Genomic DNA, 16750 nt, shown 5'->3' on the forward strand with positions numbered 1-16750 from the left:
CTGAGGTGGCTATTTATTGCTCAGGTGTGACTTTCTCCCTTGCTTATGACATATTTTTTGTGATGACTGACAGGATGCTGAATGGCAGGGTTGGTTGGACCAGTGCACAGAGCTCTGTTTTGTCACAATGTTTTAGGGCTCAGAATCCCAGTGCAGTCCCATAGATAGGCTGTTCTCTGAGCTTCCAGCTGGCTGACAAAGTGGCAATGCTCATTCTGGTGATGTTGTGCAATGGTTTTGAAAAGCTATGAATGAAAGAAGCATAAAGCAAAATTTTATAAAGGTTATCTTCTGCTTTTATTCAACTCTAGAAAGCAGCAAGAGCTTTTAATTGTATTTCTATGCCTAATTAATGAGGAGGCAAACACTCTTGTGGGACCACTGCTGTGCTCCATTTTGTCCTAATCTGGCTAGATGAGTGTGACCAGAGTGGGGACAAAGAGTTCGGATAAAAATAGCTGTAGTGGGAGGGAATAAAAAGCTTTCAAAAATCTGCCATATAAATAAAATCTGCCTAACACATTTTTGGTGCTTTGTGGGAAGATCACAGTCTCTGAAGCTGGACTTGAACCTGTCCCTAAAATGCATGCTTCACACTTTGTTTGCTTTCCACAAGCATCTCTGAAGGTGCAACCATGTTATAGGACCTCATATCATCATTAAAACTAGGCCAATGACATTTAAGGCAAGTGTGTTTTTGTCAGATTTTCCGCAAAATCATTTGGGTTCTGTTACTATGGTGTATCTCCAAGGTTTGGAGATGAAATCTGAATGTAAATCTTGTTCCAGGCAGGTACAGACAGAAGTGAAGGATAGCACTTAATTACATTCACAGTGTTTGCACCTTGTTCAGAAAGCAAGAACATGGCTGCTTTAAGTTTTCTAACAGTTGTCACCCAAAGTCCTTTCACTGCTGTTTTAAAGGTCACCTCAGATTCGTGAATCACCTCAGGTTAATGTGTTATTTATTAATCAGAAACTGAATGAAAATTATTGGTTCAGCATTGTGAATATTCTTATGCTAGATGTTTATAAAAAAAAATACCAAGAAGGGAATCTGTACTTTAATGATAGGTGTTACATAGGAATCCTTCTGCTGTAGATGAAACCATGTAGTCTTTCCTTCTGGCTCCGCTACCAGCTGCTGGTCTCTGCACTGTTCTCTGGTCTGATCAGACAAGTTGTTTCTCATCGCCTTTACAGTCCTTAGTTGGTCCTTGGCTTTTGCCCATATGTTGTTCTTTCTCCTTCCTCCTCTTTTAATTTCTGCTCTTCACTTTCCATCGCCACATCTGTTGTGTTAAGAGTGGAAGAACCTATTTAAAGTGCTGCTTCCATCTCTGCTTACTCATTCCCAGGTTTTGCTGAAGCTATCCTCCCTTAAGATCTCACTGTGATCAAGAACACCTTCACCTTTTTCATACTGACCACTGCTTCAACAGCACTGTGTTCATCTCTAGAGATGGTGTGACGGGCACCTCCTGCTCTGCTCCATGTTGGTGTTGGGTGATAATTATGCCTGTGCTGTGGGAAAGCATCAAGGTGGAGAATCCCTGCCCCATGGCTTCTCTTTTAGTTCGTTATAATTAACAAACAAAGCAGGCTCTTCCATTTCAAAGAAATAGCTTTTCTTATGACTAGTGATGTCTGTATTTTATTAGACCACCTTTCCTTGCTTGCTTAATTTGTATTTTACCACTCTTTAAAAAAAAAAAATTATCCTGTGTCTTTTTTCATGTGTTTATTACTTTTTTAGGATTCCCCAAGTGCTTTGGCTGACAAAGTCTTAATGAATAAAATTACTGTCATGCAACAGCTATAAAAATCCACTCCCTCATTGGAATGGGACATGCAAGTTTGAAGATGCTGAGGCAAGTAAGAATCATATAATTATAGAATACTTCAAGTAAAATAGGAATGCATAGGAAAAATATTTGTGATATATTTTTGCAGTTATGAACTGTTGAAACATTGGTCTTCCTAATTCTGCATTATGCACAAATCCTGAATAGTGTATTTGTGCTATTTTTACAGTGTTATTGGCTCTGTAGGACAGATCCACCCAGACTAACTTTGTGTAAGTTGAAAGCTGAGAGTAGTCAGGAAGTACCAAAGAATTCTGTATGAGCTAGAAAACCTGCTTAAGTGTCCCGGTACATTGTCATGCTAATTAACCCTGAGCTGGTTGTGCTTTTGGAAAGCTGAAGTACCCGAGGCAACTTCTATCTCATGCAGCTCTACACTGCTCTGCAGATAAATTAGCAACTATCTACACATTGATTCTGTTATTTGGGACAGAAGGAGCTGTTTGGGACTGCTGGTTGTTTCTCAGTAGCTATTATTAATACTTTGGTACAAACCCAAGTGAATAAAATATGGATAAACAAGAAATTGAGGATTTAGAGATAACTCAGAGAGCTGTAAAGTAGATGCTGTACTTTTCTGCCAGAAGGCAGCATGACAAACTCAGAGGATCTGTTCTCATGGTCGTCTGCATTGCAAATAAATGTGTTTCAGAGCCAAGTTCTCCATAAACTCCAGCTAAACTATGTAGATCATGTTAGCAATTGGCCAGCACAGCTACAAGCAAGGTCAAGCAAGAGCATAGCACAGGAAACATTTATGTATTAATGGCAATTTTGTTGTTACAGCTCATGGTTTGTAAGGAATAATTTCCCAGCTAGGGGCAGTTCCAAGGCAGAAAGCAAATTTACCCAGCTTTTCACTTTTCAGGTATTACCTGCCTTTGTAAGGGCTCTGCAGATCATGAAGTGTGTGCAAAATGCTAACAAAGTGAAGTAATGACTTAAAGTCAGTCTCAGCTTCTCCAGCAGAGCCAGTGAATGGGAGAGACAGGATATATTTGTCTTCCTCTGGTGACACAATGGGATGGGTTGACCCTGGCCAGCAACAAAGCACCCACCGGCCCCTCTCTTACATCCTCCCACAGCAGGAATGGGGGAGAGAATTGGAAGGGCAAAAGCAAGAAAAACTTGTGGGTCAAGAAAAAGACAGTTCAGTAATTGAAGAAAAAAATGGAAAAGGCAATCACCACTGCTCACCTACAGACTCATGCCCAGGCAGTGTTTGAACCACGACTGCCTTGGAAAGACTCCCTCCCCAGTTTTATTGCTGAACATGGCATATGGCATGGAATAACCTTTTGGATAACTTGAGTCAGCTGTCCCAGCCATGTCTCCTCCCAGCCTCCTGTCTGATCCCAAACAGTTTGCTGTTTGCTGGGAGATAGAGGGAAAACCCAAAGTGGCCTTGGCACACTGTAAGCACTGCTCAGCATTAGCTAAAAATCAGTGTGTTACTAACACAGTTTTAACAATGAATCTAAAACACAGCATCTTAGAGATTGCTGTGAGGAAAATTAACTCCATCCCAGCCAGAGCCAGTACATAAAATAATAGGTAGGCCTGACTTTGCAGTGAGATTAACGTTCTGCTAACTCTAAATATGACCTGACTCTATTTGTATCTTCTCTTCTTATTTTCTTTAGTCCATGCTAATGGCATGTGTCCAGTTGTCATAGAGAAATATCAGTATTTGTACTTCTAATACATTTTATGAAAGCTATAAGCAAAATTTTCAAATGGAATAGCTGAAATTGTGCATCAGATCTCTATTTATGCACATAAATATTTTGGTCTTCAGACATGTTCTTCACTTGTAGTTCCATGAAATTTATAATAGGCTTCATTTTGCAGTGGTTGTGTATTCGTTTTTGTTTGCTTTTCATGACATATTTTCATTGTATATTTAGGTGAAATTCTAGCTAAGTAAATCTGTAACCTAGATAAATATAAACCTCTGGTTTAGAGAAACTTTTTCCTGTAGAATTGTTGCTGTTTTCTTCTAGAAAAGCCTGTTCTGCCCTGTGGTGAAATATCGCTTTGTTTAGGGACTTCGTGGAATATAATTTATAGCAATCCTCCATTTGACCTACAAGCACTCCTGCTTTACTTGAACTTATGTTTTTATGTGAAATTTGTTACATTTATTTCTGGAATGGAAGACTACTTGGATCAGGGAAGCTGAGATGACATATAATGTGAGATGGAAGTGGTATTAGGCTGGAAACAGTAATACTTTTCAAAACCAAGCAGTGTTTTGACATAGAAATGGTAAAAGGATGTGAGCATCAGGGTTCATTTCGTTTGTTCAATGAGACCACTGTGGAGCTTCTGTATCTGTCATTTGGGCTGTCTGAGCTTTCTGTCTTTTCTACCATGTCAGTAACAAAGTAAGTGATCCAGGTGCTAAACCTGTGCAGTCCTGTTGTAGACAGCTCACGTACCCCACCTGGCCTCCAACAGCTGTTCCAGAAGTGCACAGGTCTTAGTAAGTCCTGTTCTATTTTCACCAGTCCCATACTGATATCTTTACATATCTGTTTTTACACACCCACATCACTTTTCAAACATCAATTCTAGCAAATAAGTCTACACAAATCCTGTAAGCCACAGTTCTACATGTACTGTATCAGCCATCATCGAAGCTGCTGTACAGGCTCTTCTGTGCATATCAGAAGAAGGGCCTCTCAAAGGTACTTCAGACCCAGCAAGTTGCTCTCTGTCTTGCAGTCAGCACACAGCTTTGCTTCATTTGGGTTTGTCTGCCTGTGCATCCCTTGTGTTTGTGTGTCTGCTTGGCTTTTGGCAAAATTATTTATGCCCTTTCCAGTCTGCCTTTCAGAATCATCCTGAGGCCTTTGGCTCAGTCTTCTGGTCTTCAGTCTGTTTTTCCTGGCTCTGCTCTCATCTGCTTTACAGCATTTCTTGTGACTCTTACTCTTGTCAGTGGTTTACCCAGCTATTTCAGGAGGTGTTTTGAGTTTTGACTCTTCCATTTTGTACTCTGTCTTGTGAGTTGGCCAGCAATGTGAGGGTCGCCATAACCTGGATTTGAGTCATCGGAGTGCACCCTTATGTCTCCTGTTGAAATCCTAAATATTTTACCAGCATGTTCTTCTTGCTTTGAAGCCTAAGACAACATCAGGACACGGATTTTTAAACCAAACCATTGCCCTGAGAAGGCTTGGGATGCTCCTTAAGATGCTCCTTCTGTAGCTTTGAATAACTTGGGCCTTCCAAGTGAATAGAGAGGGAGATCAAATGTTTGGTGCTTGGACCATACTGAAAATAAACCCCATTGCATTTCACAATAAATGCTGTCCCAAATGCCACAGAGAAGTGGCAGCCAGCATACAGAATATTGGAAAGATCTTCTGTTATTTTTCTAAAGTTCTGAAATGAAAAGAACATGCCTGTGAATATATTTAAGCAATATATTCTTTTTATACTGTACTTTCTGTTCTGTAAATTCCCCTGAAAATCAATAAAAACAAATTGTACCTAATGTATTCTGTAGTTTGCAAGGAGACCAAGCCTTTCCCCCTGATTTATTAATATTTGGAAAAAAGCCATTGCACATAAAAATCTTCTATTAAAAATAGTAATTCATGATGTTTTAATATCTTTTTCCCATAGTTAAAGAAGAGTAGGAAGTACAGAAGTATTTTTTTATTGCTCTGAAAATATTTCCATTTTTTGACAGTAACTGGCATCAAGAACAACAACAAAAATAATAAACCATACTGAGTATTTGTCCCCTAATATTTTATGTCTACTCAGAAAAGATAGGGTACAGACAATTGTTCAGGTGCAGTAAAGTTCTCGTTTTTATTGTGCAGAGCTAAATTTATCCTTGCTGTAATTTTTCTGAAACCAGCAGAGTTATTTCTGCTAGGCATGAGAGTGACCTGCTCTGATTGTATTGCTGTTCCAGGAGGGGCTACACTTGAGCAGGGTTTCTTCCCTTCAGTTGAATACACAGGTTCAGGTACAGGTAAATTGTGTTTACCTCTACAACTGCTTGTATGATTATAGCCAGCATAGACAGGAGAGCACAGCAACTTGAATCTGTCTTTCAGATGCAGGAGATGAGATTCTGTTGTTTCAGGGCAAGGATGCTGTTCCTTATCACATGCTTCATCTGAAAAGCTTTACCACAGACCTGATTAGGCAGAAGCCTTCTTCAGAAACAAATTTGGTTTAGTACTTATGAGATGTCCAGGCTCGATATTTTCTAGAGAGTTTCCTGGAATGAAGATGGGGAAAGCTTTGGTTTTTAAAATAAGCTTCTAGGGTTGTATCAGAATATTTTGTGATTATTTAAAAAAGAAAAACAACAAAACCAAACCAACAGGTGGGACAAAAAAATAGGCCAATGGGAATTTTCCCAAAGCTTCTATTTTAATAAAATAAACAAGTCAGGAAGGAATACTGGAATATAAAGTTTAGAAGTAGGATCAAACTGAGATTTTTACATCCAAATTCTATTTTGATATTATTAATTTTCTCTCTGTTAGACTGTACAGACGCATATTGGGGAAGTTCTTTGCAAACTGAAGATTCATAATTCACTCCCAACCTTTCATGTTCCAGTCTCCCTTGCACTGCTGTAAAAATCTGGATTTTTAATAGAGCTGATTAATTTTTTTCACCTTCCTTGGAAGTATCATGTTTCCAAAAATGTATATGGCTCATTTCTGTGCTTATTTTTATTTATTTTTAATGGGTTCTCTCACTCTCATCAGTAGCATATGTATGATACAGGTTGCCATGGTAAACAATGAATTTTTTATTAACATTGTAAATATTAATTTATAACATGAGTAGCTGGTAACTGAGATGTTAACACTGCTTTGGAGATTTTCCTGCTCCTGAGGTGACAGAAATTATATATGGAGTTAAAAATGTGAAAAGCAACATGTCGTGGGAAGGAGGTTCTTTAGTGATAGTACAGCAGCCTAAGGGCACAGAAATGTAGGCTATTTGGACTGTGAAGCAAAGACAATAGAAGATCAGACATAAGCTGCTGAATGTTATTACTAGAGATGACATGAAACCAAGGTTCAGGTTTTAAATTGCTTCCTTACATTTATGGATCTTTTGCTGTCAGTTCTTTGCATCAGAGTGTGACCAACTGGCTGAGCTGAATCCAGTGTAAAAAAAAGAGAAGAGAGTGTGAAGAGATGTGATCAGCTTCAAGGCAGGGATGGACACAGGGGTGGGCACAGGGATGGCCCCCTGCAGTTTCATTTATGACATTACATCTAACTTGCTGCTCTAATCAAGTAATTTTAGGCACATTTTTGAACACTCCTGGTTACCCAAATTTCATTGAGCTCAGTGGGAGCTGTCTGCTAGGACATTCTTGAAAATTCACTTTTCTAGGCATAGCATATCTCTTAAAACTCATGTCTTTCATCCATTGTGAAATGAGTCCAGTGCTGCTTGCTTTCTTGGAAGATACAGAAATGGAAGTATTTTTGGATTCGAGGTAGTTTTGTCCAGTGGCTTTTTTTTGCATAACCTGTGGTTCCTGATGAGTTTCTATTCATCCATGAAGTCCCTGGTGACAGAGTGTTAAGTTTTCAGTATACATTTGCTTTTGGAGCAGAAAGTTACAAGGTGGCTGTTGTATTGCCTTGGGACTTTGACTCGTATTTGACGCTGTCACTGAAGAGTGATTTTAGAAGAAGCTACATGATAAGAGGAACTATCTTTCAGCTGATATATTAAATTGAGGTCGCTTCTGTCAATGGCCCTCTTAAAAATCACCTCTGTGTCTTGTCAGACATTCCATTTCCCAGTGAAATTAATTCTAAAAATCAAGGACTGTGTCTGAGATATTACAAAGCCCATAACAGTGGCTCTGTTTGCCCCATCGTCTTTGGCACTACTGGTATTTCACTTACTATTTTTGTCAGGACTTATATTAGAAAACTCAATTTTACTCCGTTCTGTATCACAAAGCAGCATATGTCACCCTAACTCCACTGAGCAGAGTAAGATTACTACATGAAATCTTATATCATCCTGTGATATATATGTACACACAAGATTACTCAGAAAATAACTTGTCACTATTGTAGACACTTCATGGTTGCTGGGAAAAACACTCCATACTGAAGGTCACATGTATATATACACTGATTTAACAGCTCTATTCACCCTTTGCTAGAACAGTGCTGCTAGCAGAATAACGAGAGACCAGTAGAGCTTCATATTTTCAAGGGAAACTTTCTTATCCCCTCTGTTTAAAGGACCGAAGTTCTTTATATTAGAAGGAGATAGAACTTACTCACTACATTTTTTTGTGAAAGTAAAAGCACTTTCAACTCCATTTCACCTTGGACTCTATAAGGACTCCAAAGGTGTGACAAATGTTGCCGTACAGAATACCTTACTGATTTCAGCAGTAGATTTGACTTTCAGAGTGTTAATTAATGGATTTGAATCACGCTGGGTTTGTTTTTTTTTTTTTATTACTGATAAACAGTTCAGGTAGTTCAGTGTCTCTTTCAGCTGAGATGTTATAAAGCATAGTTCCTTTCAGATTCTTTGTAGACTGAAATCTTATAACCCATTCACAAGGACTTTGGAAAGCTGGTTTTGGTGCATCTCTCTCTTCCATACTCTCTTCACTGTATGCTTCTCTCCTTGATGCACTGCAGTAGTGATTTCAAGGGCAAGAAGGCTTCCCTTCTGCTGGTCTAAGGAAAAGCCACTTCGATCTTGCCATATTGTAACCTATTGAAACGTAACATTTACCATTAGTGTCCTGTGCTTTTGAGGTGGCTCCCAAAAGTCCAGGTCTTTCTCTTGGTGTTCTCTTGGTGTTCTGACTTACTGTGTGTTGCAGTGGGGATTCTTGCAACACCTGTATCAGACAACGAGGCCCGTGGAAAAGAATATATGGACCAATTCTTGGTAGATATTTTCAGAGATGTTTATTTTTCCAGCCACGTGGTTTGTTGACTTGGCCAAGAACTGAACAATCATGGGACCAGAGGGTCCTTCCTGGGCAGGGGAATACAAAACAACCAATGGGGAACAAGGTTGACCAGAGAGTAGAGAAACCCCATAGGCCCTGCCTCTACCCCGGGGCCCCTCTCCCAGGACCACATGGCAGGGGGGAGGAACCCCAACACTTCACCCGTTTATTTTTAACAAAAAGAGATTTAAAACTTAGCATTGAACACAACTGGATAAACATGAGATAACAAGAACAGCTTCAAAAGAAAACAAGCCACCCTCCTGAGTTGGCAGAAGGGAGACAGGACTCTCTGAGCATGCTTTGTGGGTAAACTGAGGCAGGAAAAGGTTTCTTCTATTTGTACCTGTTGGAACTCTAAACAAAAATAATTAATTTCTTCCCTCCCCCTTTTCGTCCCCCCTCGGCATCGGAGAGGAGTTGTAGGGAAAGGGAATTGTATAAGGAAGCCATGGGGTGAAAAACTGATTAGGGATAAATTTGGGATGGGGTAAACTTAGGAAAGGATTCATATTGGGTATAGGGTAAAAGGGAAAGTAAGTTGCGGGTAGGGAAGCTGCTGGGATGGATATTGTTTATAATTTTGTGCATAACGGCTGCCTTTGACTGGAATACCCCCAGGCCCAGTAACATTTGCTGCTTGTAAACCTTTCTTTCCTTGCACTATGTCAAATTGTACAACTTCCCCATCTCCTAAGCTTGGGATATATTTTTTGGGGTTATTTTTCATAATGGCAGTACGATGCACGAATATGTCTTCCTGGTTGTCACATATCGTTATAAAACCATAATGTTGTTTAACATTATACCATTTTACTATTCCTAAAACCTTAGCTACGATGATTTTTTCTTTTTTCTGAGTTTTCTGCTGTTTTCTGTCTCGCTGCATTCCTGGTTTCACTTTCGTTTTCACTTGCTCCTGTGTTGGAACTGTGGGTGCTGCCAGTGCTGCCCGTGCCTGTGCACTCTCGCCACGGGGTTTTGGCTTCCCGGGGTTGCATTCGGGGCTGTGCGGGCCGGGCCGCGCCGCTCAGCTCCCCGTGTGCTGCTGCTGCTGCCGCCTCTGCTCTCAGCTGGCTGCTGCTGCCTGGTGCCACATGCATGTCTTGGCCAGGCCTCCGAGCAACAGCCCCCCCACGCCCTGCTCCAGCGCGAGTTTCGGCTGGGTGCGGCTCCGCACCACCGGCATCACTGCCGCCCGCACGCTGCCCCTCTCAATCAGGCGTTCACGGGGCTCGCTCCACCACGCGCTGTGTGGGGCTGGGCAGGCACTGCCGGGTTGTGCCCGCTCCCGCCACACCTTGCTCTGCTGCCAACACTGCAGCTTGCGTCGCTCCCCCTGCGCGCAGGAACTGCCTCGCTGCTGCTCGCAGAGCACTTGGTCCACGTGGCCTGGGTTGCACGGTCCCTGAGGCACGCTTCCCTTCGCAAGGACACAGCTGACATTGTTCAACAGTCTCGGTAATTAAATAATATTCATGAAAATATTCTTTCATAGGCATATATTTTGACTCAGAAATTAACTGTGTCCAAACAGTCTTCCAAAAGTCTTTGGTAAGAATCAAGTCCCAAGAAACATAGAAAGATGTGGAAATACTCACAGCTTTTTACCGGCTAGACTCGTAGTTCAATGCCTCAGAAAGCCTCGGGCAGCCTAGAGAGGCCGCACGGGCAATCCGGCACTTCAGTAGCTCTGAAAGCAGCAAATGGTAGCTGCAAAGCTGATACCACCACCAGAAGCAAAGAGGGAGAAATATAACCTTCGGTTTGCCTAATTCCTGCAATTAGAAGCTTTCAAACAGAAAACAGAAACACACAGATGTTCGCAGAAAGGGGTGCAAAGCCAAAGAGGGCGGGCCCCCTCTCGGGTCCTTCTTTTATTCAGAGAAGGGGAAAGGGGAGGACTGGGGGCAGACCCGGGGTGACCGGCCAATCAGACACTGCCAAAGAGTTTGAATTACATTTGGTTTTGCCCACGCTTGGAACAAAGGAGTTCAGAGCACTTGGCAAAGGCAAGTGTGCTTGGGGAGGGGGAAGGGAAGCTTGGAACAGGCAGCAACAGAAAAGTTCTTAAAGAACCATGCCAGGAAGCGTTTCAGTTCCTTTTGAGCTTGAATTAAGCTAAAATTACAAATCTTTGTTCAAGAATCTTTTCAAGTTTGAGATAAATGTCCGTATGCGGCTTGGAGAGCCACGTGTGTTTCCATGGTTCCTCCACAGTTTAGAGATGGAACAGGAAAACAAAAACAGGAAGAGAAATCTGGAGTTTACTCACAAATCCCAGTCACTGTCCCAAGGGATCGATGTCTTGCCAGCATTCTCCAACCATTTGTTGCAGTGGGGATTCTTGCAACACATGTATCAGACAACGAGGCCCGTGGAAAAGAATATATGGACAGATTCTTGGTAGATATTTTCAGAGATGTTTATTTTTCCAGCCACGTGGTCGGTGGCTTGGCCAAGAACTGAACAATCATGGGACCAGAGGGTCCTTCCTGGGCAGGGGAACACAAAATAACTAATGGGAATCAAGGTTGACCAGGGAGTAGGGAAACTCTGTAGGCCCTGTCTCTACCCCGGGGCCCCTCTCCCAGGACCACATGGCAGGGGGGAGGAACCCCAACAACTGTGTGCCTAGAACTAAAGTTCATTTTGCCTATGTGATGCTGGTTGTCTTAAAACATTTCACGAAGCCACTAAGTTTCTTTTATTTCCGTGGAATGTATTGGATAAGAAGAAAAATATTCTACATTCTTATTTTGTCCACAAAAATTATGTCCTGAGTGATTTATTTGACTTCTAACAGACCCACACTCAGTTTTTCACAAGGTTCTGATCTGGCTTTGTGTTAATTGATTTTTTTAATGGTTTGAGTGATATCTTACAACAGAAGACTGTTATATGCGACCCAGTAGTGTTGTGTTCTTTGTAGTCCATGAAAGACACCTAAAATCTAAGTTCTAAAATCATTAGTTATAGATATATGCAAAGGTTGAGGTCACTCTGAAACATTCCTCTCCCTGTCCTATTTCTTAAATAAAGAAATTATAAAGCAGCATAACATTTATGAAGTCTAGTGACAATACTTATTTTTATATAAAATTAGACAGTACTTGTTCCATTTCAGTGAGAAATTTTCCAACTTGTTTAATAAAAATGGAGGTCTCTGTGTATTATGTAACAACAACAACAACAAATCCAGCAACATCATTGTGCTCACTGTCAGTATCTCTGTGTGGAGTTACTTCTTGATTGTTAAATGGTAACAGAATCTCTCAGCACTTTTACAGTAAGCAAGCTGGAACCTAAATTAATATTCTACCTCTTTCATATAAATTTTAGCAATTATATAAAATAAACAGATAGACACTTTTTGATATTTATTCAAGTCCTGAATGTTGAATTAAAATGCAGAGCTTCCTAGTTATGTCAAATGCTGTCATGAAGAGTTCACTTGAAAGCAATTCAGCCATTACAGAGGAGTGTAAGGCTTAGTCAGCTTCTTTTTCTTTCACTTAACTTGAGTTCTAATGTGAAATTGCTTTAAAAGCTTTGTTGCTGTTTTAAATGTTTTGCAGGCTTTCCTTCTCCACAGAAACGGTAGTTGTCATATTTAATTTAGGAATCTTTCCTTAATGAAATTTGTATTTATAAAACTTGGCAGCCTTGTAGGCAAAATGCTGTGTGTATTCTCAGGTCAGATAGAGGATAGACAAGAATGCAGTGCTATGGCTGCCTGGGATTGGTAAATTTGGTCAAGCTGCAGTTTTGGGCACCACAGTATAAAAAAGGCATTGAGCTATTATGGAGTGTGCAAAACAGGGCCACAAAGATGCTGAAGGGCCCTGAGAGGAAGCCATGTGAGGAGTGGCTGAGGTCACTTGGTCTGTTCAGGAGGAGACTGAGGGGAGGCCTCATTGCAGTCTGCAACTTCCTTGTGAGGGGAAGCAGAGGGGCAGGTACTGATCTCTGCTCTGTGGTGACAGTGACAGGACTCGAGGAAATGGCATGAAGCTGGGGCAAGGGAGGTTTAGGATTGGATATCGGGAAAATGTTTTTCACCCGGAGAGTGGTTGGGCACTGGAACAGGCTCCCCAGGGAAGTGGTCACAGCACCAAGCCTGACAGAGTTGAAAGAAGCATTTGGACAATGCTCTCAGGCCCGTGGTGTGATTCTTGGGGTGCCCTGTCTAGGGCCAGGAGTTGGACTTGATGATCCCTGTGGGTACCTTCCAACTCAGCATATTCTATGATTCCATGAATTAAAGTCATCCCTACAGTCCCTGGTAATGGCAGCACTGTGTCCAATGCTCTGCATTGTGCAGGTGTTCTCAGACCATCTCCCAGAAAAGTCAGCTGAGACAGCCAGCTTTGCATTGAAGTAAAAACATTTGTTTGTTTCTTCTACTAGCAAAGGTTTGGGGGCAGCAGCCTGTGGCAAGGGATAGGAACAAACCTCTGCAAATGATTGAGAACTGAGACATTCTTCCTGCAACCATGAATGTAAACCATTACCTGAACTTCCACATCACTTGTTCAGTGATACTTCACGTCTTACTTTGAAATAGAAGAACTTCCAGCATTACAGATATCCTCATTTTGTTCTGCAACTTTGCAGCATGGCTTGTGATGTTGGTTGCCTACACCAGTGTAACGGGAATGAAAAACACTCTTGCTCTGAGTTAATAACACTGAACAGTTCTGCCTTATTTTAAATAGCTGAAAATTGTGCAGAGCTATGATCTGTAGGGTTTTGGGATCTTTCCACAGTAGGGAAAGGGACTTGTTCTAACTATATGATAACTAACAGGTAAAAATTGTAATGGTACATGGTATGTACACAGCCTGCTTTTCTATAGCAGACATGTTTGTTTTAAAGGAACTATTTACAAGTAATTATCATTCTACTTTTTGAAATGTTAGCTTCTGCATAAGAACAGCTCTACCTGCTTTTTTAAAATTTTAGTATGAAGTTTTTTACCAAAACCTGCAATTTTGTTATGACCTAAAAGGGCACAGTTGAAGTCCTGTTTGAATTTGTGCTGAGTCTGTGTAGATGCTGACAAAGTGTGGGGAGACCTGCTATCCAGAAGGTGGGTAAAGGGACAGACTCACTCTTCAGATAGAAGTTGGCATGGCTCATGCAGAGCATGAGATTGCTAAGTTTGCAGTGTGGTGCAAAATCAGCCACTGTAGCCCCAGCCAAGATGGGCATGGTTTAAGGTAAGCTTTGACCTTGTCCTGAGGAAATGCAGACTCACATATTCTCTCTTCTTGGCTCTAACGCAAAGGGAGTAATTTCCAGCTGAGCAATGGCAACATGCAGCTCTAGGGCAGTGACACTGCCTAAGGCAATGTTAGGGCAGTAACTGCTCCAGACAGCTGCTAAAAATCTAGTTTTCATTTGTTAGTTTTGTACAATAAAATACACATATAAACTCTCATAAACTCATAGAAGCAGATTTAAACTACACAGGTGTTAACCTGATTAGATGTAGCACAAGAATGCCATAATAGTCATGCACAATACTTCAAAATAGCATTCATTAATCCCATCCAAGTTGCAAAGAGATTTGTGGGGAAGAAAGGGTACTACATTACAAAAATTACTAAGCCCCACTGTCTAAATCAACTTGGGCATTGGAAAGAATAAATGTCATGGAAAGTCAATAATATTTGGCTCCTCGGTGACCCATGTTATTTTAAATGTCATGCTCTGTACTAAATTGTGACTCATTTTGTACATGTTACTGATTTTTTTTTTTTGAAATTATCTAGATTAGACTCATGAGAATTAGCCTGTGAAAGGAACAGTCACTCCCTGGCCAACCATTTCTGAATTTTTGATTCTTTAATATTGATACCCCTGCAAGAAGTCTAAGAGAAAAAGTGGTTCATAAACTAAAGGTGGCTGAAATGCCTAGTAAAGATCTGTAGCAAAGAAACCAAAGGTGTCAAATGCTGTGTGAATTCTGAGACAGAAGTGTAACGTAGAGGCAGACACACTCACAGCTCTTGAGTGTAGTTTGGCTCTGAATTAGGGTTTTGTATGTACTTCAAAATTTCCAGAAAATATTTCACTGCACTCATGTTTATGCTAAAATAAACATCTTTAATTTATTGAGGTGAAAACTATAGTGTCTTCCAGTTATTTCTAGCTCTAAACTGTGCTTATGCGTCCTCCAAGTAATACAGATGGTTTTGATTGTCAAATAATTGTTAACTTTGAATTCCAGGTTGTTTTCTACAGGAAAGTTGTTTTTTCTGGCTCTGTAAGAACAATTTCAGATTGAATATGTGCTGGCCTCTACTCTTCCTTCATGTTAGTCATGTACTCAGTGCAATCAGTGGCTTAGTCTAACACATACTGAAAGCAGTAGGAGTTATTCTGTTATTTAATAGGAGCTGAACTTCTGAAAGAAAAAGAGATCATCCTCTGAGATGAGAATCCAGTTTCCTTTCTGCAACTTTAAATATTTAATTTCCTTTTTTTTATGAACATGAGAGAGATTTTAGAGAAGCATCTTTAAGTCTACAATAGAAGTTGAATAAGCAAAAAGGGCAGTGTTCCTCCCCTTTTCCTCTGCCAATGAGACAAATGGGTCACAAGGAGTGAGTGGGGAAAAGAAACCAAACTGTTAATTAACACACGAACAAAACAGGGTAGAACAGGATAAAAAGCCCCTCAAAATACAACAAATTCCCGAAGAGCAAACAGACACGCAGGCTCCGACCTGCTGGGGCCACCCCGTGGGCCTGCCCCTGCAGTCTCCCCAGACTGGCTAGGAGGGAAGGGAGGCAGTGAGGCAAGGGGAAAGGAAGGGAAAAAAGAACAATAGAGAAACCAACAGAACCTTTTCCCAGCTACGTGGAACACAAAGGAATCCCAGCAAAGCAGCACAGCACTCCCAGCACACTCCCTCCCGAGCCCTGCCTTTGGGCTGAGCCGTTCAACCGCCCCCTCGGTCCCGTGGCTCCGGCCCCGCCCCCGGGGCCAGCTTAAAGGCACAGCGTCCTTGGGCATTGAGCGGGTGGTAAAGGAATAAAGCGGCTTCATAACGTCACCCCAGGACACCTTGTTTCTGTGCTAATACGATAAATGCTTGATTATAGGATCCTCCTGTCTGACACCATGGAAAAGATCTGGCAGTTAATATTTCTGTTTCAATAATTTGGCTTCAAATAGCATTCTGAGTGGAAAATCCACACAGCAGGTGTCAGCTCAGGATATTCAGAATTCTTCCTCCCTCTGCTGCTGAATCAGACACAGGAATCATTGTAAAGATTTTGTAGTTTCTTGTTCCACTGGGCTGTTTTTCATGCTAATTGCTTCTATTTTGCATTCCATCAATTGTTCCATAGGTTTGCTAAATTAATGAGGTTCTACAAAAATGCAAGAAGGGGAACTATGTAAACTACAGGCTTGGTAGGATCTCTCAGTCCTTGAAGACATTATGAAGGAAGTCATGTTGGAAGTTTCCCAGCTATTTGAAGAGCCAGAAGGTAATTGAGAACAGCAGTGGTTTACCAGGATAAATGATGCCTAACCAATTCATTACTTTCTAGAATGAAATGAGTGTTCTGTTGTGAAGGAATAGCCGTGAATGTTGTTTACCTTGACAAGGCTTCTGACATGGTCTCCCATACCATCTTTGTAGCTAAACTGGTGAGGCATGAATTGGGTAGTTTTGAAAAATTGGACTGTTTGCTCAAAGAGACTCCTGCATGGTTTGGAATGAAACTGGCAGGTAACTACAAGTGATCTTCCTCAGCAATCAGTATTGGAGATGATAGTGTTCAACATTTTCATAGGTTTATAGAATTATAGAATCATTTAGTTTGGGAAAGACTTATAAGATCATCATATCCCACAGTTAACCCAGCACTGCCAAGTCCACCAC

This window comes from Aphelocoma coerulescens, chromosome 4 (genome assembly GCF_041296385.1).
Source record: "Aphelocoma coerulescens isolate FSJ_1873_10779 chromosome 4, UR_Acoe_1.0, whole genome shotgun sequence".
In the NCBI taxonomy this organism is placed as follows: Eukaryota; Metazoa; Chordata; class Aves; order Passeriformes; family Corvidae; genus Aphelocoma; species Aphelocoma coerulescens.